This window comes from Uranotaenia lowii, chromosome 2, assembly GCF_029784155.1.
Source record: "Uranotaenia lowii strain MFRU-FL chromosome 2, ASM2978415v1, whole genome shotgun sequence".
NCBI classification, from domain to species: domain Eukaryota; kingdom Metazoa; phylum Arthropoda; class Insecta; order Diptera; family Culicidae; genus Uranotaenia; species Uranotaenia lowii.
Window position 1 is genome coordinate 147,879,428 of NC_073692.1, and position 26,333 is coordinate 147,905,760.

The following is a 26,333-nucleotide window of genomic DNA, read 5'->3' on the forward strand; positions in this document are numbered from 1 at the left end:
AGTTTAAAATTTTTTAACAAAATTATTGTTTGAGTAATTGAACTTTGTTTGAAAAATTTCATAAAATGTAACTTGAAGATCTTTTTTCATTACTTTAAAATGTTCCTTACATGGGAAAATTATGAAAAAAATATTTTTTCCAATGTATCAATTGTTCGAGCGTAAAATGAACTTCATAATGCCATATTTTCAAAGCAATGAAAAACTCTCAACTTTTTTCAGAAAAAGTTTTCTAAAATGTTAATTATGGGTACAATTGATCCCCTAGAATTGGGTACAATTGTTCCCCCTTCCAAACGGCATATTCTTCTTCTGAATTTATCGTTATGATTGCTGATTACGAAATTACTAATATTTATCCAAAAACTAACATTTATCAAACAATTGTCTTAAGAAAAGAGCAAAGATAATTATTTTTTTCTAAATTATAAAAAATAGCGCCTTTAAGTATGCAATGTTGTTAGCGTTGAGACAAAGTTATAGAATTTTCTTCTTAAGTCTGCTATAAATTGTGAAATGAGTACAAACATGACCGAAATAGTCAATTAACATTCTATCTAGGGGTTTTGTTTGATTTTTATACAAGGATTAGCGCTTCCTGAATAAAAGATCAAGTCTCCTTCAATAGGGGATCAAGCCTCCCCTAACTTCAGAAAAATCGCAATTTTTTTACTCCCATGAAAATGCTTCTAGTTCTTCAACGGGTTCAAGTATCGTTCTATTTTCTGGAGCATAGAAACTTGAAGTTACAAGCTGTCAGAAAATGTCAAAGACGGCGAGTTGCTAAATTTTTCCAAAAAGATATGGTGAAAATAAGAAAAGGGGATCAAGTATCCCCACTCTCCCCTATAGATTTATGATGATGATGACAATGAAAAAGTTAAATTCTACAGTTTTTAAAAAGTCGGGGTAAATATTTCTGAAATTATTGAAGAAAATTTATGATAGGTTTTATAACACTAAACAAATTGGTTTAAATCTGATAAAGAAATTGATTTTTCTTTTAATAACATCATAAATTCAATTAACCTCTATAAATAATTTTAAAAAAACTATTATTTTACCGTATTGAGGAAAAAAAACTTTTATATATTTGTTTTCGCACAACTCAAAATTACCTGCGGTCTTGGAGAAAGTTGATAAAAACCTTTGTTTAATTTTATTTTGTAATATTTAATTGTTAGGTCAGAAAAGTACAAATTTATCTTAAATAATTTCGATCTATTTCCAAAAGTTTCAGGGCGCCAAAATTAATCAAAATTAGCTCTTTATTCTCACTTCAGAAAAATGTGTATTATGATCTTCTGCAATTCATCAAAATGAATTGCATAAGTGCTTTTGAATGTGCTGTTGAGAATTTTGAAGATCAATAAACGCAAAATAAAATCAAGGTTGAAGAAGCTTTCTTGAAAAATATTTCATAGCAGCATCAAATTGGTAATGATAAAAAAGTTTTTTTTTATGTAAATTATCAAAGTGATAATAAGTAATTGAATAATCAATAAACTTGTTTAAAAACACTTTTCTGAATAAACAATTTTAAAGACGAGGTAGAGTTTTTTTGTTTCAAGTTTTGAGTTTTTATACAGATGGTTTATCAAATTGTTAATCGAAATTGAACGTTTTGTAGTGTCGTAGAATAAAATGTCTTAGGCCTAGAATGACTAAAACGGGCTAAACAGCCAAATTTCTAACACATATTTTTAAACATTTTTTTCCCAACAGCTACCGGGATACAGTTTTTTTTAAATGAAACGAATTAAATGAAATTATAACCCTTCGTTTCGAATTTGCAACAAAAAATGTATGAATAAAGTGTTTGTTTTATATTTTTGTAAACGATTTTGAGATGAGAACAGCATTTATGCCTTAACTAAAAAAACTTAATATTTTGTTTATGACGTTCAGAACTCTTAAATAGGTCAGTTTTGGGTAACATGAATCATTTGTGATAACTGATTAACTGAAAAACCTACATGAAAACTGAACGCTGATTCTAAATCAATTTACAACCCTTCAATCAATCGAGGATAAAGATTTATCGAGGTAATTTTGTGTCGATATTTTTTTAAAATTAAAAAAAGATTAGGTTACAATTTTCTCTGACATCATCCAAAGCTGTTCGGGTCAATGTGTCCAGAAGCGCAATTTTCAAACATTCTTAATATCATCAATATACTAAAAAACTGAGGATTTTTAGAGACCAAGAGGTTCTATAAAACTCATAATCAAATTATCGAAAAAAAAAACTAAAATTAAAGTTTAAATCGGTTCACTGAGAAATGAAGTGAAGCGAATCAAAGCGAAAGTTGGGTGTTTTTTTTTTAGTATTTTTCCTACCGGAAGATCCGAGATAGCATTCAAAACTTTCATTGGACTTCGACATATTTATAAATCGTCTGATAAAGGTATGCTTAAATATTTCAAAAATCTATAAAGGCTTAAACGCAGCAAAGATGTCAGAAGTTATAAATATTTCAATAACAAAATGTAGCGTTACTCGTGTGAAGTTGTGTTTTTAAAAAAGTTATCACGGCTAAGTTTGGGGGTTTTTCGGAGATAACAAATCGAATATAATCAAAATCGGTTAACATTTAAGGCCAGGGAAACGCCAACAAACTGCAGGCCAAATTTCCCCGAAACGAATATTTTAAGAACAGCTTTGAAATGTTAAAAAAGCCTTTAAGTATTTGATATTATTCACAAGAAAAAAAAGTTCAAGTTTTTTCTTAGGAATCAAAATCACCGCGGTCTTTCGAAAAGTTGATTATTGAGTCAAAAATATTGTTTTCAAAATATTTGTAATTTTTTAAAGATTTTTCCGATAAGTGCTAAAGTTCATTTATTGAATTTATTCCTTTTTCAAAAGTTATCTTAAAAACAAAAGCTGATAGAAAAAACAAAAAAAAAAGATATTTGGAAACAGTGCCTCAAAATTTTTCAAAATTAACTCTTATATTCTTTGCGCCTTAGAAAATAATGAATTTCGTTGCCTTGTGTACTTAAAAAATCATAAAATGAACCATCAATTCATGATAGCCCAAGGCAAAAAAAATCATATTTTTTAAATGTGCAAAAAACTGATTTTGACGGATTCTGGAGCGCTGAATCCAAATATGCAATAAATTTGATTACCTAAACTCTCGTTTCAGAGATTCAAGGCTAACATAAAAAATCATTTTATAAATTTGTGCCATTTACAAAAAAAACTATAAAATGTTACAAAGATATGGAAAATAAAAGTTCTCGGTTAAATTAAATCAATGGTCAACTTTTTCATCAACTGCGAGTAATTATAGTTCTGAGAAAAGTTTACATTTCATTTTGATTTTATTTTTCTAAACGAACACAAACACAATGAAACTTGATGTTTACTCGAAGAGATCCCTTTTTTCTCAACTCTAAGCGTACATCTTTCGAGGATATTATGGCTAGCATCTTACAATTGCTAAAACCACAAACCCACAGAGAAAGTGTACTATGCATGCCGTGACCGGGATTCGATCTCATGCCCGCTGGCTTAGAAGATTTGAAGGCTATCCTCTACGCCACGGGCTGCGGCCGAAATTTTTCCAGTTCTATGAAAATCTAGGAATTTAATGAAATTTTAAAGAAATTTGAAACCAAAATGATGTTTCGTAGTCTTCAACAAAGGTGTTAAAAATTTATATCGTTAAACCACTAACTTTTAAACGACTTTTGTGATGTCAGAAATAGTTAAAAATTAGTAGTACATTTATTTTTAAAGTTTGTCTGAAACTAGAAAATCTAGACAAAATCTATATCCTTCAGTAACAGATAATGAAAAGATTAAACATTAGTTGTAAGTTTATCAGCAATGAATTAGGGATTTCAATATAAATAGGTATAATTTAAAACTTTTCCTAGCCATAGCACCAAAATCTAAAAAAAATCGATTTTTTGATGCAAAAATCTATCTGAATCCTGGCCACCTTAAGTAGGACGCTAATTTAACCATAGAAAACAGCTATAATTTCTGAGTTACCGTAAACTGGGGGAACTTTGATCACCGGGGTAACTTTGATCAACATGAAATTTTTGCAGATAATCATAATTAACTAAGTCTGGAGTTAAAATATCTGAAAACTGTTTACTACGTTTGAAAGCCTATATATAGAGTAACAAGTAGTCTAAATTTGGTTTTTACTAGAATATTTTTGATATTACTTAAAATGTAATTTTAAAATCTTTTATTATCTGGTTTTTCAAAGGCTCACAAACAATCATCTCTCCTGATCAAATTTAAGTATTTAGGAGCAAATAGGTTGTTTTATGTGAAAGTTCAAGTTTTCTCTTTGTTTATGTTTAGTTTTAGTGTTATTTTTATGGACATGGATGATAATTTTTGGATATTGAAAAAATACGGTAATTTTCCATGAGAAAGCCCGTATAGTAAAAATAGCTTAAACCCTATCAAATGGTTAAATTAGAAGAAAAAAAGAATATGCGAACATTGCGAGGACCTAGGGAATTGCATGGAGGCAAATTTTCATTTGTATTTGAGGCCAAAAAAAATTGAGATATGTTTATAATTTTTACCCCTAGATGTATGCAGCAACATTGTCCATCTTTTGATTCTAAATGTTTTTTAAAAATAAACGTTGAAAAAATTAGTTTAGTCCTGGCAAAAATTACTGTTATTAATGTTTATGCCTTCTGTGCTAAATGGCACCTTAACAATAATTTTGAAGATGTAGAGGTACTGGAAAACCATAGTGATCAAAGTTACCCCGACACTCGAAATCCGATTTTTTAACAAACATTTAATTATAGTCACCAATGTCGTATAAATTTACTGCAATCAATGATCATGTTTAATACTCCTCACCTCAGTAAGTGTTTTAAAACATTTAAGTATTACGAAAAAGCAACTCTTTCCAAAATATTCAAAAGTGATTGAAAAAAGTGATCGTTCCCCCAGTTTACGGTATTTCATTTTTTCGTGTTAAGACACCAAAAAAGTAAATTTCCTAACGGGCTAAAATTTGAAAAAGTAGATAAAAACATTTAAAAAATGATTTTAATTTTTTTTTTTGCGAAAAGCTGAAAACCAGTCACTGTAGGGGCATAATGAGAACCCACACTGGGGCAGTATAGGCACCATTAATCGCGGCACGATGAGCATTCTCTTCCATTGAATCTAGCAGAGAGTTCAACTCGATGAAGTCAACTGAATTAAGAAGCTACAGCTTGACTTGCTTCATTTGAAGATTTTGCCTATTGGCCTGTTGGTTAGGTGTTAGAGAGGTAATCAATGGACTCGAGTTCGATTCCTGGTCGAGGTGATATTTTTTTCATCTACCATTCATGAACGATGCATTTTGCACTAAACGATTAGTCGTAGATCCCTCAAACAAGCAATCAAAAAAAAAAAATGTAAATGTAGAATACAAACAATTCACACACACTCATACATTATGTTTCTGGTGCTTTGTTTGGCGGATGATGCTACTACCCGTTTAATTCAACAATCGAAATAATCGATCATAATGATAAATGAAAAAAATCATTGATTACACTAGATTACAAAATTTTTAAAAAATCGTGAACTTGATTGACTGACCAAAATTTTTTTCCAAGTGCTTTGTTCGTCGCAAAATGACAAGTTAATTCTTTTCGCACATACGCACCTTAAAAGTGGAGTGATTAAGCCGTAATAAATCCCTGGAAGCCTCGCCAGCGCAATCCGAAGCAGTCAGTCGTCTGTAGTGCCGTTTTTTCTCCTGTACCACTCATTTTTGGCACTGTTTTTTGAACTTTTTCACCGCGTCGAAGACTGAATTTTTCGAAGCCATTTTATTTTCGTTTTCACCGATTTCTCCAATACGAGATGGCTAGCAAAGGAGGACTAATGAGAACCCCGCCTGCTGTAAACACCGACACGTCAGTCGCAGGGGCTTGCAGAAACTCATCGCCAGTCGTAAAGCCTAGTCCACACTAGGAGACGGCTCGTCTCGAGACGGTCTCAGCGTCTCCCATTTTCTTCGGGAGACACTGAGACCGTCTCAGCTTTCCAACAACAACAACAGACAACAAAGTTCGTCTCATAACAAAAATCGCAGTTCATGTTGCCTAGTGTGGACTAGGCTTAAGCATTAACGCGTCAGTCGCAGGGGCTTGCAGAAAATCATCACCGAAGGTAAACAGTCATCAAAACAAACGTTTGAGAACTGATGATCCCGAACAGCAAGAGATAACACTCAACTCTGCTGTAAAAATGTTGCTTGATCAGTTCTCGGAAACAAACCGTAATATTGAAAACTTGCGATGTGACATAAACAACAAAATCGATTCTGTAAAGGCTGAACTCGATGAAAAACTGAAAACGGTGTCTGAGGAAATTAACTCACTGAAGGATGACTGCAATCTGAAGTTTCGAGCGAATGAATCAACACTTAATTCATTCAGCACAAGGCTGGAAGTTATTTCACGTACTGTGGACAACCTGGACTACCGAAGCGATCTGGTGATCAGTGGAATCCCTCACATAAACGGCGAGAACCTGCGCGACTATTTCAACTCTATTTGCGTACACCTAGGCTGGAACACTTGCGAAATACCGGCTGTGGACATTCGACGCTTGAAACCCGGGTCTGGTGACGATGGAAAGAAAAGTCTTATTGCTGTTCAGTTTGCGCTAAGGAATTCTCGTGACGATTTTTTCAATTCGTATCTGCGGAAATGTGACCTCCAGCTAAAACATCTGGGACTGAATTCGGACAACAGGATATTCATCAACGAGAATCTTCCGGTTGCTGCTCGTCGAGTGAAGGGCGCTGCTTTACGTTCGAAGAGGTCTGGTAAGCTGACAACCGTTTTCTCCAAGCTTGGCGTTGTATATGTTAAACGCACGGTAGATAGTAATGCTATCCCCATTTACACCGAGAATGAACTGAATGAATTTTTGTAAATCTGTTCACTTTTAAGTTGTATAATTGATTGATTTTCTGTAACATTGTGAAGATTTTATTGATCGAGTTTTCCCGATAATTTTTATATTGATGTGGTGTATAGTAACCAATATTGTGAAATTCAAACAAGGAGCTAGTTTAAATATTTATTATAAAAAAAACTGTTTTTGAATCCCATACAAATGCCTGCTAATTTTAACACTACATTTGCTAATATTCCTGGTGCTGTTTTAAATGCTGCTCTAGTCCCTGGGAAGTTGAACATTTGTCATGGAAATGCTCAAAGTTTGTGCGCTCGTAACTTAAACAAACTGGATGAGCTACGCCTGACCTTGGTAGAATCTAAAGTAGAAATTGCTTGTTTTACTGAATCTTGGCTAACCAAAAAGAATAATGAGCGCGAGCTTATGGTTCAAGGATACTCCATATATCGTAACGATCGAAATTATAAGCGCGGGGGTGGAATCATTGTTTATTCGAAAGAGCATCTACGCGTGAAACAAGTGTTTCAAACACAGTTGTCTCGCGATTCTGTGGACAAGACTGAGTGTCTGGCTCTGGAAATCCAATTGAGATTTGATAAAATATTGCTGTTTGTTATTTATAATCCGCCGGATAACGATTGCTCTCCTTTTCTGGAGCAGAAACTTGCTGATCTTGCCACATTGTATGAAAATATTTTTCTAATTGGAGACTTTAACACTGACCTTTTGCAACACAGTAGAAAACGCACACTCCTAGAAACTGTTCTCCAGAATTTTTCGATCAGTACAGTTAATAAAGAACCTACTTTTTTTCACGAAAACGGATGTTCCCAGCTGGATCTTTTTCTGACAAGTCAAAGCAATAAAGTTATCCGCTTTGGACAAGTTAGTTTCTCCTGTTTATCGCAACATGACCTAATTTTCGGTTCGTTAGATTTCAACGTAGTACCAAGCCCTGTAGTGAACGTTTTTCGTGACTATAAGAATCCTGATACAAGCGGCATCGAAAACGCGTTACGGTCACTTAACTGGGAAAGTTTTTACTTAATGGAAAATCCAGATGACATGTTGCATTTCGTAAACAGCAATTTATGCTTAATTCATGAAAACTTTGTGCCATTACGAACTTCTTCCGCTCGAAAAAATGCAAATAACTGGTTCAACCACTCAGTGCGAAAAGCTATATTAGAGAGGAACCTAGCTTATAACGACTGGCGTAGAGCTTCACCACACCTGAAAGATTTTAAACGAAGAAGATATAAAACTCTACGAAACCAAACTAACTCTCTTATTACCAGAACTAAAAAACAACACCTGCATCAATTCCTGGGCGATCAGGTTCCGGGAAATGTCCTATGGAAACGCGTAAAAAGTCTCGGTGTTGGTAAGGTTAAAACAACGCAGGCGTGTAGTTTTGATCCAGATGTAGTAAACCAAAAATTTTCGTCCAACTACTCAATAGATGATGGTCATCGGCAGTTTAGGGCTGTTGCAGAGCCATCACCATTAAACTTCTGTTTTCGGCCAGTTGCATGGTGGGAAGTTGTTAACTCCGTTTGTGATATAAAATCGAATGCTGAAGGCTTAGATCGCGTACCCATAAAGTTGATTAAACTTGTGCTGCCGTTAATTGCCCATCATTTAACTCACCTGTTTAATGTGATCATAAGAACATCTATCTATCCTGACTGCTGGAAAAATGCAAAAGTTATTCCTTTGAAGAAAAAGCCTCAACTGAGTACACTTGAAAATCTAAGACCCATAAGCATACTTTGTGCTCTTTCCAAAGCGTTTGAAAAAATAATGAAGGATCAAATGTCAACATTCATAAACAACAACAATTTGCTGACAGATGCTCAAGCTGGTTTCCGCAAAGGTCAGAGTGTGAAAACAGCAGTAATTCGTGTTTACGATGAACTTGCAGCGGCAGTGGATAAAAAAATGTCAGGTGTGTTACTTTTGCTTGATTTTAGCAAGGCTTTTGACACTATTTTACATAGAAAACTTTGTGACAAGCTTGTCGAACAATTTCATTTTTCGAACGCTGCTGTTCGGCTGATTGAATCGTACTTAACGAATAGAATGCAAACAGTGTTTTGCGGAGAATTATTCTCACGGAGTACTCACGTAACCTCTGGCGTTCCGCAAGGCTCCATTCTTGGGCCGCTTCTTTTTACGAGTTACATCAACGACTTGCCTCTTGTGTTGAAACATTGTGCTATCCAACTATATGCTGATGATGTCCAGCTCTATGCTGTCGATCGGAATCGGAACTCAAATGAACTTGTCAGGCTGGTCAACGAAGATCTAGCAAGAGTTGCTGCGTGGTGTTTGAGAAATGGACTACTAGTGAACCATACCAAAAGCAAGGCACTCTATATAACCAAATCTAGAAGGCAAGCTGTCCATGGTTCTCTCCCCAATGTCTTCATCAACGATGAGCAAATCCACTGGAGCAAAACTGCGAACAATCTTGGATATATTTTTAACGAAAATTTATTGTGGGACGATCTGATCATGCAACAATGTGGAAAAGTTTACGGCTGTTTGCGCAATCTTTACAGAAGTACATACTCCGCACCAACCAATACAAAAATCTGTTTGTTTAAAGCCTTGATCCTCCCACATTTTCTGTTTGGTGATGTACTCCATGTTCGCCCTAGTTCTGGTGCACTGAATAGACTGAATGTTGCATTAAATTGTTGCGTGCGATATGTCTATGGCCTAAACCGATACGATCGAGTAAGTCATCTACAAAGCAATCTCATTGGATGTTCTTTTAAAAATTTCTATGCATTCAGATCCTGCATGTTTATGCGTAAACTTGGTTCGACTCGTTATCCCCCCGCACTATTTGATAAGCTCATATGCGCTCAAGGAAGCCGTTTGCGCAATTATGTTGTGCCTACTAATAGGACCACTTTGTATGCAAATTCTCTTTTTGTGAGAGGTGTTGTCAACTACAACTCATTACCCCCAAATGTTAAGCGTATACAATCAGAAGCCATTTTTAAAAGAGAATGCCTGAACTATTGGAAACAGCACCAGAATTAGCAGCCGCGTTGGATTCATACTTTGAAAATTATTAGTTATAGGAAAATAAAATAGAATAGGATTAAAATAAGTGAACGTGACAAATGTGTATGTCGGAAGTAGTAATTAAAAAGAATATTGTATTCTTACTCTACTGGATCAATAAACAAACAAACAAACAAAAAAAAAAATCGGGCGCTGAATCCGAAAATGAAATTCAAAAAAATCTCAGTGGAACCGTTTTTGAGTTATGCTCCAAATATGAAATTTTAGAAAAATAAAAAAAGTTCTTGTACTTAGATTAAAATATTTCGGACGGCATAACAGTAATTTGAAACCCCTCTTTTGCATATTGAAGGTGAATAAATTTTCTATCGATTATCTGAACATTGTTTTTGCGTATGATCAACAGTGTTGTTGATAATAGTGACTTTATGATAGAAAAAAATGATTAAAAAACGCATTTTTTTTAGAGAAAATTTTGTTTCAGCGAAAGTTTTAGACTCGATGGTAGCATTTGAAACTTAGGATTTAAGAAAATCAACCATAAAAAACAATCGGCTAGTGATGAAAAAAAGTTATTGATGAAAAACCAGTATTTTTCGTTCCTCCTGGGAAAAGTACCTTAAAATTTTATTCACGTTTGAGACTCAAGGAAACCCTCCCTATGGTCAGATCATCTTGAAATTTGGCATGTGACCTTTTGGTAAGCTAATAAATAATTTTGACTTGGAGCGAGTTAGATTTCCCATGTGTTATTCTTTCTATACTATTATAAGTGTACTGCGGTTCGTTAAATTATTTAAACTGCAAAAAATACTATTATGGTAAAGTAGCCATAACTTCTTCAATTTCCAACCGATTTTGATGAATAACCACTTGAAATCTTTGTTTTAAGTTAGCATTCAAGCGCAGATGTTACCATCGAGTGTAAAGCTTTCGCTGAAACAAAATTTTCTCTAAAAAAATGCGTTTTTTTATATTTTTTTCTATCATAAAGTCACTAATATCAACAACACTGTTGATCATACGCAAAAACAGTGTTCAGATGATCGATAGAAAATTTATTCACCTTCAATATGCAAAAGAGGAATTTCAAATTACTGTTATGCCGTCCGAGATATTTAATCTAAGTACAAGAACTTTTTTTATTTTTCCAAAATTTCATATTTGGAGCATAACTCAAAAACGGTTCTACTGAGATTTTTTTTTGAATTTCATTTTCGGATTCAGCGCCTTCAGTTTACTAAGTTCAAAAATGCTGTAAACTAGTGTTATCTCTCCGACATCTTACTAATAGGCTAACTCGTCAAGTCAAGCTGTGGCTCTATAATTCAGTTGACTTTATCGAGTTAAATCCGCTGCTAGATGCTACGGCAGGAAATGCTCATCGTGCCCCGATCAATTGTGCTCTATGCACCCCGAGTCAACAAATTACGATAAAAACGCGTTTTAAAATTGATTATAGTGAAAAATCAAAAATTTCATGATGGAACAACGTGTACATCATGTTGCAGTGCGTACTTTATAGATCAAGAGTTAGTTTATTTTTCGATGCTCGAAAATTGTAATATTTTCGTCACTTGAGAACCTTGTTGGTTTTTTTTAAATATTTCTGTAAAGATGATGAGAAGATTTCTTTTTTGCTGAAAAATTAATTCTATAGGAACTACAAAACTCTTTCTCATTAACATCCCTTAAAAATCATTTTTTACAGTTGGAAATGATGAGTACATCAAGAAAAAAAAAACTAAAATAAATTACAATTTTTCGCTTTTTCCATATATTAATTGTTGCAAATTTGTTACTTTATGAAGGGGTTAAATGTAATTGAAATCATAATTTTTTTTAAATCTGAAACTGGATTGCAATTTTAATTTTAACTATCCCTGTCTGTTTTTTTTCAATTCTGGAGCTGAATTTAATTTTCTATCGCTAAAGCACTTATTTCTTGATATTGAAGCAGCGTAGGGGAGATGGGGGCATAATGGCCACCTTAAGGAAAACGGTTATTTAACCATAGAAAATAGCTATAATATGGAGGTTACATTATTGTTTCGTGTTCAGACATTTGAAAAGCCTATTCCCTAACGGGCTGAAACGTGAAAAACTAAATGAAAACGTTAAAAAATGCATTTTAAAAAATTTTGCCAAAAGCTGAAAACCAGCCACTGTGGAGGCATAATGAGAACCCCCCCTGAGGCAGTATGAGCACAATTAATCAGAGCAAGATGTGCGTTTTTGCCGGGGAATCTAGCAGCGAATTCAATTCGATGAAGTCAGGTGAGTCGTAGATTCATCAAACAAAGCAATAACAAAATAATCTAAGTCTGTTTGTAGAATACAAACAATTCACGCACGCTCATACATTAAGTGCTTTGTTCGGAGGAGCATCATCACTAGCCGTATAATGTAACAATAAAAAAATCGATCATGAATTGTGAATGGAAAAAAATCACCTCGAACAGAAATCTAACTCTAGACTTTTGATTAGCTCTCCGACACCTTACCAATAGGCTAAATTGTCGGATGAAAACTAGTCAAGGTGTGGCGCTATAAATCAATTTTAATTCGCTGCTAGATTCTACGGCAGAAAATGCTCATTATGCCTCGATAATATGGTGCTCTATATGCCCCTAGTCAACAAATTTAAGTAAAAACGTGTTTTAAAATTGATAAAAGTGAAAAATCAAAAATTTTATGATGGTAAAAATTGAGAAACAATGTGTACATCATGTTGCAGTGCGTACATTATAGATCAAGGTTATTTGAAGATCATAAGAGCTTATTTCCTGGTGCTCAAAAATTATAATATTTTCGTAACTTGAGAACCAAGCTAGTTTTTTTTTAAATATCTCTGTAAAGATGATAAGGAGATTCCTTTTTTTGTGAAAAATTAATACTATAGGAAGTACGAAACAAATCCTCATGAAAATTTATTTAAGAAAATACGCACTTTCGTAGAAAAGCGTAGTTCTCATTATGCCTCGGGTGCTCGTTATGCCCTCATCTCCCCTATTTAAGCCTGTTTGACTCTGAAAACTCTAAATGAACACAATAGTTATAACACTAACGACCAAATTGTTATTGCAAGAAGATCTAGAGGTTCAACGTTCTAAATTGAATTTAAATATAAATCCGTAATATTTTATGTTCGATTCCTTTTTTGCAGCTGAATTTTGCTGAATGAGGTAGATTTAAAACGGAAAAATGTGAAATATGATTCAACAATTTAAACGCATCTTCTTAGTTGAAATGATCAAGTGAGTTTGATCAGGCCAATAAAATACACCATTTAAAACTAATGGGATGCTAAAACTGTAATATTTGACAGAAACATTACAGAAAAAGTTCAAAAACTGTCCTGATTCACTCCATTTCATGGTTCTTCATTTGTGTGTAGACGACTCAAGTAGATATTTTTGAACGGTTTAAAAATTCTTCTGTGATTATATTTATCAATTTTAAATTATGATGAATAAGTATGAAAATTGTCGAGTTAAATTAGACTGATAGGATGTTGAAAATGTAATTAATATAATAGGAAACCCATTTCTTCTGATTTCAGCTCAGCATCCATCGCCGCGCCCGTCCAGCATCTCCGACACGTGTGCTCACGTAATGACCGAAAGAATGCTATAAATTAGATCCATGGCTACCTACCGGTAGTTGAGGTGAAACACCGACCGGTGGCATCCCGCTGCTGCTGTGCTGCCGCAGTAACAGTTCCCATTCACATTTGATAAGCGGAAAATTTACGAGCCACCGAGCAATCAGCAAACTGCTGATGATCTCCCACTAGGGGCCATTTTATGGTGTCAGAGTGAATACGCGCACACAAAACCACACACACACTCAGTCAAACACCGGAATACACACACACAGAGACACCCGGCAAACGTGTGAATCGAAGGGCCCTCCAGTGAGCGTAGAGCACCCTGGACCATTATTAGGGGCACGTGCTTCCGGGGCCAAACCGGAAGAAAAGAATACAAATCACACAGCACCATCTCAGGCCCCCAAACCGCGACCCTTCTGGGATGATCTTTTCCGGTGTCGGTTTAGAGTTGCATCATCATCGTCATCGCCATTAACGGAACTGGTGCCATTTTTCGGGTGATGGAAATCAACGGCACTCACCATTGAGCGACGACCGACGATGTGAATGTGGTCATTATCGTTGTCCTGCCTGATGAGGATTATAAATAACGAATATTACTCACCGGTTTGGCCGGTGTTCATGCATCCTGGAAGCGGATACAAACAGGTGAGATAAAAATAGTTCGTTACCCGTACCGGATTCGAATGTTTGCGTTGGCATATTTTTACAAACAATTTCGAATGATTTCACATTCAATTGAAATGAAGCAGTTTGAAAATCTAAAAATCTTTCATTAGGGGAGTTTTTTTTTTAAATGAAACTATATACCTATTGTTATTATTATTATGACATTTTAGCGAATCGAGGTAGTTGTAATATATCTGTTTGTTATTCTGAAATATTTTACATTTTACTGAAAACTGAGATTCCTAAATCAACGAGGTCGCAAGCTGATTTGTAGCGCCTCCTAGAGTACTGGAGTCAAAATGGCAACATGCATATTTGCGGGGCACGTCACGTGACTCGTAGCATAAGCCCATTAATTGAGTTTAATTTCTTAATCAAAATAGATTCATTACTGGTAGATCAGGTACGGACTTAATAGTGATTTTCTATCTCATGCAAGTAACGTGTAAATATAATATAATAATTTCAAATTGGCACCACTTACACATAATTAACGCGGCATTTGATCACGTAAATACAATCATCTACCAAACAAGTTATTATCATGGATCAAGTCTTTTTCAATTGTTTCTATTTTCAATAGCCGAAATCAAGAATCCCGTCTCCCCAATTCCGGATTAATACCTTAGACATTAATTTTCCTTCTTAAAAACGTACTTTTGGTTACTTTTGGCCTACCATACTTTTCTTTCCAACGGTTTTCTCTCGATGCAGCTAAATATGATTGATTGATACCATTAGATAAACAGTAGAAATGTCCAAAAACGTTTCATTCATTGCGCAATTCGTCTGGTGCAATGGAGGAAATTCCCTTAGCTTTTTATTTCAAGCATATGGCATAAGACTTATTGTCTGACAAATATAGATCTACATTAACATACCTCGTTTTTTTTATTATCCAAAAGGGTGTGTCCTGCTTTTTCAACAGCTGAAATCTCGGAAGGATTTAAAACAGAAAAATTGTTCAGGAAAAATAATGGCCAAAAGTTCGAAATGAGTTTGCTCTGGGTTGCAAACGATTTTTCAAATATATTTTTTCAAGTTTTGCGAACAAAAAAACAAGAACATTCAAGAACGCGAAAAAAATCAATTCACATAAAATGATCACCAGAGAGTAGAAAAAAAAAATCAAATGAACCTTTCTTACAGCCTGTAAATTATTACATGTGACGCAGAATAATATACAAATGATAGAATTCTAAATTATGAATCATTTTTTTAATGGCCCACCAAACTCCCTCACACCAAAAAGCTCGAAAGAGCCCCCTGGTAATGGACACTTCAGCTCTCAGCATGTCTGGCTGCAATCAGGTTAAATTTAATTTAAAAAACACGAGCAAAAACACAAAATTTACGCATGCTGAGAACACAATATATACTAATTTTGAAGCGCGGAAGAATGTTATAAAAAGTAAACAAATACAGTGGAAAAAATTAAAAAAAATTAAACTAAAATAAACTAAGTAAAAATTATGTGAAATTAAACTAAACTACAGATTAATTATGATTCAAGCATTACGAACGAAGTAAATTCATAATGAATTTGAACAATTAATATTCTAAATTAGTTATAGAATAAAAATATTTTAAAATAATCATCATTTGAAGATAATTTAAAACGACTTAAAGGTATTAGAATTGCTGGATCCTTGGATATCCTGTATAATTTCGTTTCAATGAAATTATTTAAATAAGTATAATCCAAATGTACTCTTTTTGGAACTACACCATTTGGTAACATAGAAATAAAAGAATATAAAAATTGAAATTTTTTTTGAAAATTACAAAATTTACAAAATTTAAATAATACACACAATTTGAACAAACCACAACATTCACAAAATTGACAAAATTTACAAAAATTACAAAATTTACAAAATTTACAAAATTTACAAAATTTACAAAATTTACAAAATTTACAAAATTTACAAAATTTACAAAATTTACAAAATTTACAAAACTAACAAAATTATTAATCAAAAGGGACAATTTTATATGAGAGAGGTTTTTTGTCATACGAATAACCACCGTTTTTTCAGGCCTTAGAAGGAAAGAAGACTATTTTTTTCATATTATTATCAAACAAATGGAGCAACATGCGATAAGTGACGTTATTTATATACCAACAATGTTTTTATCGAAGTTCGTGAGCCCTCCCCATTTTAGAAGAGTAGAAGGTGGAAAATCCATACCAATAAACATACATTTTGGCATAATTAGAAAACTCATAAAACTTAAAAACACAAATTGAAAATTTCAGATCTTAAAAACTAATTTAAAGATCAAGTTAGACTAAATAAGGTGAAATCATTTTTGTATTGAAATTCCAAACGCCAATTGCAGTTCTTATTTTAAAACATTAATTTCTGATATATGCTGGAATAGGTTTAAATTGATCCCTACAAAAAAACTTAAAATTTAGAGAATTTTGACAAATTTCATTTATTCTTGCAAGGTGTAGTGAAGCACACAGGGCCAGTTAGTTTTCTATAAAAATGGAACAAGTACGTCTCGGTGGTCGAGTGGTTAGCGTGGTAAGACGATAATCGCTGGTCCACTGATGGCATGGGTTCGATTCCCATTTCGGTACTGGGTGTTCAATGTTAATCTTAAGTTGTCCACGTCATTTATTCAGTCTGTAAAGCCTAAATCGGCTAAGACGGTGTGTGTCTTTCTAAAAAGTTGTACGAAATCTTTAATGCAATAAACTTGTGATCTTCATTGCAGATTAATGAAAAATCGTTTTATTTTAGATGGAAATTTGAAAAAAAAAACATCGAATTAAAAAAAAAGGTAACATTCTTATCATTTCAAGTTTGACTTTAGATTTTTCAAATCTTTAAATTTTGAAGAATTTTTCATTAAAATACTTTAAATTTCTTTTTTTCCCCTTTTAGGGATTTTCTTAACATTGAAAACAGAATTTTATATTTGTCCGGAAATTTTAGATCGTTCACCAAAATGATGAAATTTTAAAAAATATCGAAGATAGCAAGCAATTGAGATAAGTGATTAAATAATTCTCAGATTCTAATTTCTCTGTCACTTTTCCATTGTTTATTTTATTTTTTTTTATTTACATAGTATTCCGTCTCACGACATAACTTGACGAACATAATTCCTAAAATTCACTCGGTCCGGCAACCGTTCTCCAATTCCTCGGGCACCCCACGTTCGCCAGATCACGCTCCACTTGGTCTAACCCCCTCGCTCGTTGCGCCTCCGCTCGTCTTGTTCCTACCGGATTCGTAGCGAACACCTGTTTTGCAGGACAGTCGTCCGGCATTCTCGCAACATGTCCCGCCCAGCGTTTCCGGCCAGCCTTCACCACCTTCTGGATACTGGGTTCGCCGTAGAGGCGCGCGAGCTCGTGGTTCATCCTTCGCCTCCACACTCCGTTCTCCTATACGCCGCCAAAGATGGTTCTTAACACTCGTCGCTCGTATACTCCGAGTGTACGGAGGTCCTCCTCGAGCAATATCCATGTCTCGTGCCGTAGAGAAGAACCGGTCTAATACAGGTTACACTTCGTGCGAGGGCTAAGTCTTCTCGACCGCAGTTGCTTGTGGAATCCATAGTAGGTACGACTTCCGCTGATAATTCGCCCCCGGATCTCACGGCTGGTGTCATTGTCTGCGGTCACCAGTGAGCCGAGACTATCTCCAGCTCGTCGCCGTCGATCGTGACCTTGTTATTACTGGACAAGCGGGTCGGTCTCGGATCCGCAGGCCAGCATGTACTTCGTCTTGGACGTATTAATCATCAACCCAATCCTTCCTGCTTCGCGTTTCAGTTTGCGGTAGATCTCCTCCACCGCCGCAGATGATCTGCCGACTATATCAATGTCATCGGCAAAGCAGATAAGTTGACTGGATCTGTTGGAAATCGTGCCCCGCATTTCGCCCACCGCTCGTCGAATAACACCTTCTAGCGCCACGTTGAACATCATGCATGATAGACCATTACCTTGTCGAAGCCCCCTGCGCGATTCGAATGAACTCGACAATTCACCCGGAATCCGCACACAGCGCTGCGTTCCATCCATCATCGCCTTGATCAGTCTGATCAGCTTCCCGGAAAAGCCGTTCTCGTCCATGATTTTCCAAAGTTCGTTACGGTCGATCGTGTCGTATGCGGCTTTGAAGTCGATGAATAGATGGTGCGTAAGGACTTGGTGTTCCCGGCATTTTTGGAGGATTTGCCGTAATGTGAATATCTGGTCCGTCGTTGACCGTCCCTCCATAAAGCCGGCCTGATGACTTCCCACGAATCTGTTTGCTTGTGGCGTTAGGCGACGGAGTGGGATTCGGAACAACACTTTGTAGGCGGCATTGAGGACAGTGATCGCTCGGTAGTTCTCACAGTCCAATTTGTCGCCCTTCTTGTAGATGGGGCATATTACCCCCTCCTTCCACTCCTCCGGTAGCTGTTCTAGGTCCCAGATCCGGACTACCAACCGGTGTAGGCAATCGGCCAACTTGTCCGGGCCCATTTTGATGAGTTCAGCTGCGACGCCATCCTTCCCAGCCGACTTGTTTCTATTCAACTGGCGAATGGTTTCCTTAACTTCACTCATCGCTGGGAGTGGCTCCTCTTCGTCGTTGGCTACGCCGGCGATGTACCTTCCCCCACCGTCTTGATCTCCTGCATGTGCGCCGTTCAGGCGTTCATCGAAGTGCTGTTTCCACCTTTTGATTACCCCACGATTGTCCGTCAGGATGCCTCCGTCCTTTTCTCGGCACATTTCGGCTTGCGGCACGAAGCCTTTGCGGGATGCGTTGAGTTTCTGATAGAAATTTCGTGTTTCTTGGGAACGATGCAGCTGCTCCAGCTCCTCGAGCTCCTCCTCCGTCAGGCGGCGCTTTTCCTCCTGAAAATTCGGACTCGCAGCCTCTTCCACTGTCGGTGATTTTCCACATTTCGACGGGTGCCTCTTTGCACTACTGCCGCCCGCGCGGCATTCTCTGCGTCCATCACCCTCCTACACACCTCGTCGAACCAGTCGTTCTGTCGAGTTCGCTCCACATAACCGATGACGTTCTCCGCAGCACTGTTGACGGCTGTCTTGATGGTATCCCAACAGTCCTCGAGAGGGGCTTCGTCAAGCTCGCCCTCTGCCGGCAGCGCTGCTTCGACCGATTGCGCGTAGTCTGCCGCGACCTCAGGTTGCTTCAGTCGCGCGATATTTAACCCCGGGCGCCGGTTTCGTGTGTTGTTCACTACGGAGAGTTTTGGGCACATCTTCACCATCACCAGATAGTTGTCTGACTCGATGTTGGCGCCTCGACAGGATCTGACGTCGATGATGTCCGAGAAGTGCCGGCTGTCAATCAAAACGTGGTCGATCTGTGATTGCGTTTGGTACGGTGATCTCCAGGTGTGCTTGTGTGGGAGGCGGTGCTGGAAAAAGGTACTACGTACGGCCATTCGTTTGGAGGCGGCGAAATCTATCAGTATGAGGCCGTTTTCGTTGGTCAGCTGGTGCGCATTGAACCTTCCAATTCTCGGTTTAAATTCCTCCTCCTGGCCGACCTGAGCGTTAAAATCCCCGAAGACGATCTTGATATCATGTTTTGTGCAACGGTCGTATTCACGCTCCAGCTGCGCATAAAATTCGTCTTTGTCGTCACCGGTACTTCCGAGGTGAGGGCTGTGCACGTTGATGATGCTGATGTTGAAGAACCGGCCCTTGATTCTCAACCGGCACATTCGAGAGTTGATCGGCCACCACCCGATCACGCGCTTTTGCATCTTTCCCACCACTATAAAAGCTGTTCCAAGCTCGTGTGTGTTGCCGCAGCTCTGGTAGATGGCACGACCATCTGGATACGTTCGTACCGTGGAGCCCTTCCAGCATACCTCCTGCAGCGCTACGATGTCGAATTTGCGGCTCTTCAATTCGTTGCAGAGCACGTGGGTATTGCCCACAAAATTTAGGGATCGGCAGTTCCGTGTTCCAAGTTTCCAATCGCTAGTCCCTTTTCGTCGCGTGGGTCTTTGCCGATTTCCATCCGAAATTTGTTGTTCGTTGTTCGTTGCTTATGTTTTTTGTAGTCACGGGCTCGCAAAGCCCACGGCTAACCCCACTATCTCGCAGGAGGACCATCGTGATGTTGCTGTTTTGGGTCCCGAACACCACCAGGACGTTGTTGCACTCCGCATGCCGCCCCTGACATGGAGAACAGACTCGTACGAAGCCCCCTGACTCAGTCTGCATGCGACCAAAGCATGCACCGGGGTTGGGTACCCGATCTCCGCTAAGGTTGCTCGCACCCCAGCTAGCATCACGGGGAGGTAGAGAATCAGAGTTGCAGACAAGAGGTGATATGACCACTACCCGAAGGTTGGGTGTATGGGGTCTCGAGTTGCACATTTTCTACCGTTCGCCAGCCAAATTTCCATTGTTTATTTTTTTAAATTATAGCTATGAAAAAGTTAAAGAAAACCTTATATATTTTAACGTGCGTTTTATCAAAGTATTGATCCAGATTGGGGGGGTGCGGAAGGACGCTAGGTTTCGAGAATCTTGAATGATAAAGGTCACCCCAGTGTTTAGTATTGAACACTTAATACTTTTTCATGTGATGCAAAAAATTTTGCCCTATGAAGTACTGAAATCTTAGGACGATTTCAAAACTGAAAATAGAGTTCAAAACGAATGATTTTAATGAATGAATTTATTTTTGACTTTTAAACATTTGTTGCTGCCTTCAATTCAGGACGAATGTTCCTTTGCGCTTCAAAAGATCTCAAATTAAATTAAATAAGAACCATCGAAGCTTTACATTCAAAAAAATGCAATCTGTATGGTTTTTTTTTCTTATTTCAAAGGAAAACAACACACAAATTGATGGTTATTTTGTAATGCCCTCTGCAGTACAATGTACCTGCAAATAAAGCTGGAAATGGGAAAAATCAGGTTGGTCAGTTTCGGAACCTGATTCCGAAGAAAAGTCACACACAATCCCGCTCAAAATCGGATCAGGCAGTTGTGGCTATTGTGAACAGCTAATGTCGTTGGACGTTATCGTCAGCTTCCTCAAAGCCAGGGACCTTCTGCTAGAAATAGTCTGCATCCAGGATATAGGAAAAATAGCTGATGACAGTGACATTGATGGATCAACAAAAGATGACTGTCAAGTGTGAGTTGCATATATCTGTTGAGGTGAAGTGTTGCTTCTAACATGGAGACTGATAAGGTAACTTGATCAGTTATTTGTCCTTTAAAGAAAATGGAAAAATAATTCAATAAAATAGTAACTGGTATTTAGATGATTTAGATTACAGTAAATAATTTAAATATTATTTTCAAACCGTACCGTATTTTTCCAAGGCAAAAAGGGTTCTTCTTGGTACAAATCGATGTATTATACGAAATTAGAATACCGTTGAAAAAGTTTCAATGGCATAATAGAGCTCGTTTTCTCTAAATAAGATTTTTTTCTTAAAGGCATGCAACAACTTTCCGGTTTTCCCAAGTGAATTATCAAATCAACCCCCCGTGCCGTGCAGTGCAGTTAAAAACTTCATCGTCGAAGCACAAAATTGACAAAAGAAACTTCAAGTCCTGGCCCACTTGTTGCTCTCGGTAGCACAACACAATCTTTCAGGATGAGTCGAGATGAGATGATGCTGTTGACAGACGCGTAGAGAAAGTTTGAAAAGAAAGCCCATCGTCAAGCCATCATCATTGTGTCATAAAACCCCACTATGGACCCCTCGTTCGTTTCATTGATGATGGCGAAAGAGAATCCTAGATGAGACAACAACACCGAGAAGGAAGCAAGAAGCACCAGACTCTAGCCTGGGTTTATAGTGGGTTCCGCAACTTTAACAAGCAGATGGATGGAAAGTAGTTTTCCAGTTTGACGCCGGTATTTGTGTTTCGGTGAGTGTGCTCAACATTCTCGGGATTCTCGGTAGGATTGTGAGGTAATATCGTCACACTGATCTTTCCGCCATTATTGCCATTCGCCGTACGAGGAGCCATCCGACTCTATATACATTGTGTATTTGCGTATACTTATGTAGATATTGTGTGTCAGTGAGTGAAAAAGAGGAAATCGATAAAGTTTTTTAATTAAAATTCCACCCACTGACCCTGTGCTGCAGGACTGAGCCAAGTCGAGGCTGACTGACTGGCTGGCTGGCTGTTGCAGGAATAACCCCATCGATGACAGGAACGCCCGGAAGCAAGATGAGCCGGAGGAGATGAACAGAAGGACACACAACTTCCGGTGATTGTGTGCTTGCTGCATGTTTGTGCAACCAATGGCTATCCATAGGCTAACTTCGACGATATGGTCTGGTCAGGCAGCAGTGCGCATTGCCGTTCCATGGTCAGATTATCGGCTATCTGCACTGTAAGTCTTTAAGCAGAAGAAATCGGATAAATGTTATGAAGGTATCAAGGAGGAGCTTGTATGGGGCTACTAGTTTGCAATGCATAGATATCAATTAGAGATGATGAACAAAAATTTTCTTTATATTTAGGCAAATGATTCTTAGAAACAATTTTTCTTAATTGATTGATTCGCCAGTTCGAAAAAAAAAACTTTTTGAATGGAGTTGAAACACTAGTAACTAGTATCTGAGCAAACACAGATTCAGATATCTTGTGCAAGATCGCTGAAAAAAAAAAAACACAGATTCAGATGATCATTATGTATCCAGGCACTTTATTTCGGTGATAGCTACGTTAATAGAGCTCAGATATCCAATACTTTAGTAGCGTTGTGTTGGTTATGGAAAGGACTATCTTGCCTATTTTTGATAGATTTTTGAGGAAACGTGTGTTTGAGATATTAACGACGCAAAAAAACGTTGTAAAAATAATTTTGCACAAATTTGCTCCTTTTACGCATTTTGTGCCTCGAAAATTTTCATTGTTGACTTAAAAGCTCATGAACTGTTGATTTTTTCTGATTTTTTTTTCGGACCAAATGATTAAGAAGTATAAAAGCCACTCTAGGATCTACACGAAGTTCAAACCAACCATCGAAGTGCAACCCTTGATCTTAAATATGGTAAAAGTCTATGGTTATTGGGAATAACTGAATGCAGACTCCTTAAATAATGCAAAAAATCCATTTCCGGCAGGCAAAAAGTGTTGCCTGACTAGTAGACACCAAGTAAATAACTAATAATGATCAGTTCCAAAGATCGCAATTTGTGCATCCGGTTTTTACGCAATATGACAGATGTGTTCTAATGGACAAAAACATTTATGTTAAAACCGGATTTAAGAGATCAAATTTTTTGAGGTGCCTACTCATGAAAAGGTTCCAACCAGATTCCAATTGCTTTTTCCAGGTGAGTTTGTGTAAAATATCATGATTTTGCAAAGGTTTTGCTTCTGTGGTAAAAAAAATAAATCAATACCTGACTGAAAAAAGTGTGCAAAGATAAAAAAGAGATTTTATGAAAAAGTGAGAGTACTTCTTGAAATCATTGATAAATATTTTTTCTTATATTTTTACATTAAATGTCATATTAACACCTTCATTTCATCCATAGAAAGTTTTTCTATCAAATGAATAGTTTTTAAAATACACACGTTTGTAACTGCCCGCATACTAAATGATCATAGCCTTACGCTCCCATGCTAAGTTTGGTGCCATTTGCTTGTACGGTTCTCGAGTTTTGCAAACATTTGTCTTTTTTTGTGAGACCCCCTCCCCCCTATTAGGGAGAAGGTCCTCAAACCATAATAGAAACCTTCTCCGGCCTCAAATACCCTCACCTTACAAGTGTTCGGCAAATTCAGTAGTTTCCGAGTCTATAGGGTCTGTTTTTTGTATAACTTGAGAACAAAATTATTGGATAAGAAATGAAATTAAATGATCATGATCGGCCGGCCGAATATTCGGGGCCGAGTTTCGCCTAAAACTCGTTGAGTCGAATGTTCAGCTCACCGAATAGTTAAGCTAAGTATTCGGCCAAATAAGAACTTGTAAATTTTTTCACCTGATGTTGGATTATTTATAAAATATGCAAAAGTAATGTTGAAAAAGCTATAGAATCATTAGAAACTTGTGATTCCTCGGACTGTGTCAGCAGCAAGTCAAATGGTTTAATTGTATATTAGAAAATTAGCAGTTTTAACGTATTCAGAGATAATCGAGAAAATACACATCTGAGAGAAAGTGAAGGAGTGTTAATTGCAGTTTCTACAGTTTATAATTCAGAACCAATTTCATCAAGTAAATTTAAAGAGTTTGATCATGTGTGGGTCAAATAAGTTATCGATAATCAAATACATATTTTTGCCTTAGTGTATTTCCCCCCAGAAAGTGATAAAGAAGGCTCGTATGAAATATTTTTTGAACTTGATACAAACATTTTATCAAATTTTGAACTAAAACTAATGTACACTAGACTGTCCCAAATTTGTATGGGAATTTCCAAACCTATGAAATTGCGCTGCAGGCTAAAATTGATCCTAGCCCTAATACTAGATCTCATGCCGAATTTGGGTCAGATCGGATTACGGGAAGAGGTCGCTCAACGAGCCTGAAGTTTGTATGAGATTGTGAGACATTTAATTTGAATACTGCATTTCGATAAGAGTTAAGATAAAAAAGTTATAAGGTTTCAAAAATGGGCTAACTCTTTTTCTCCCAAACAAAATGTTTGCGGTCCTATGGGGGAGCGGGGGGGGGGGGGGGGGGGGGTTATCGGGGTTATCACCCCACCCAAGCGGCAAAAAACCGTTACGAAATACTCGCAAACGCTGGATTTCATATAAAAACTAAGAACTTTTCTTAGTCGATGTACTTTCGAATTCTCAAATTTTTCCACTCCGTGCACTGCAAAAAATCCACATTTATAAAGTATGTTTCTACACACCTACGTTCCTGAAATCGTTCTACACATTGAATTTATTTGAATCAGTTGAAAACAAACATTTTCACATATAGACTTTATTGTAGTAAATATTGTGGTAGTGAGAGCCTGGAAGAGAAAATAAAATTAACTGATAATTCATTTATCACTTACCTTGTGCTTTATTGAGGGTTTTCCCTTCAGCATAAGACAAGCAACCAAGTCTTATTGGAACGGTCGACCAACATATGCGAAACGGGAAGAAGCAACTGAAACAAAGAAAACAAGAAAATTACGTAAATTAACTTTATCACTTACCTGTTTGGGACGGCTGGAATGGTTTCTTGTTTTGATTGGTTTGGTCGACGCACTCTTTGATGACAAGAAAATAAAATCGATGTAAATAGAATTAAAAACATCGCAGTTGATCGATTTCAGTTATTGCATACCACTGGAAAAAATATAGCTTTCTTTTATACAAGTTTGCATCGTTAAGTTGTCTGTAGTGGTGTGACCGATTTCAGGTAAGTGTTTACAGATAAGGAGTGGGGATTCGAGTCGAACCGATTCTAACCGATGTGAGTTCAATCTTATAACGTATTTTGGTGACGAAGCACGTTCTAACTAGTGGGAAACCGAGTACGTTTCGGAATCGGATTTACTGCAAAAATTCGAAATGATGGACTACGACAATGGCGCAGCTAATGCTCCCGTTAGCGGAAAGTAAGTATTATATATAAAAAAAAATGATATCTGGGAATGATTCGAATCGAATAATTTGTGAAGTGAAAAGCGTCGAAAAAAACAAGATGGCGTTGGATATGAAAACTGTTCTTCATAGAATGGCGAGTAATACCAAACCCATCAGATATACTGAAAATCGTATCGAATAATTCGTTCATTGGAAAATCAGATGACGTTAATTTGTATGAAAACTTCTAGCGAGTAGTACATTTTAGATGCTAAGTACTAATATCGAATAATTCGTTAATTGAAAAATGTACCAAAAACAAGATGGCGTAGACTTGTATGAAAACTGTACTTTCAAAGTATGGCGAGTAATGCAGTTCAATCCCATCCCAATTTTGTGTGGCAGGACACAATATAAGGTAATTTAATTTGTGTGACAGAACGCAAATTGTGTATCGAGATGGCGATACGATGAAGGAATTCTTGACAATATAAGCTGTGTGATAGGACACAGATATAAGATGGCATCTTGCCATATTTTGGTGACGAAGCACGTTCTAACTAGTGGGAAACCGAGTACGT

General features: G+C 36.8%; 1 protein-coding gene across 2 annotated transcripts in view; it reads left to right on the plus strand.

The window, feature by feature from the left end:
• The window catches only part of LOC129749438 (cyclic nucleotide-gated cation channel subunit A), a 721,507-nt gene that overhangs the window by 147,399 nt on the left and 547,775 nt on the right, over nucleotides 1–26,333 (plus strand). For both annotated transcript variants that reach the window (XM_055744412.1, XM_055744413.1), the window contains exon 2: nucleotides 13,518–14,216. The gene's annotated coding sequence lies outside the window, so the exon portion shown is untranslated. The remainder of the gene's footprint in view (nucleotides 1–13,517; nucleotides 14,217–26,333) is intronic.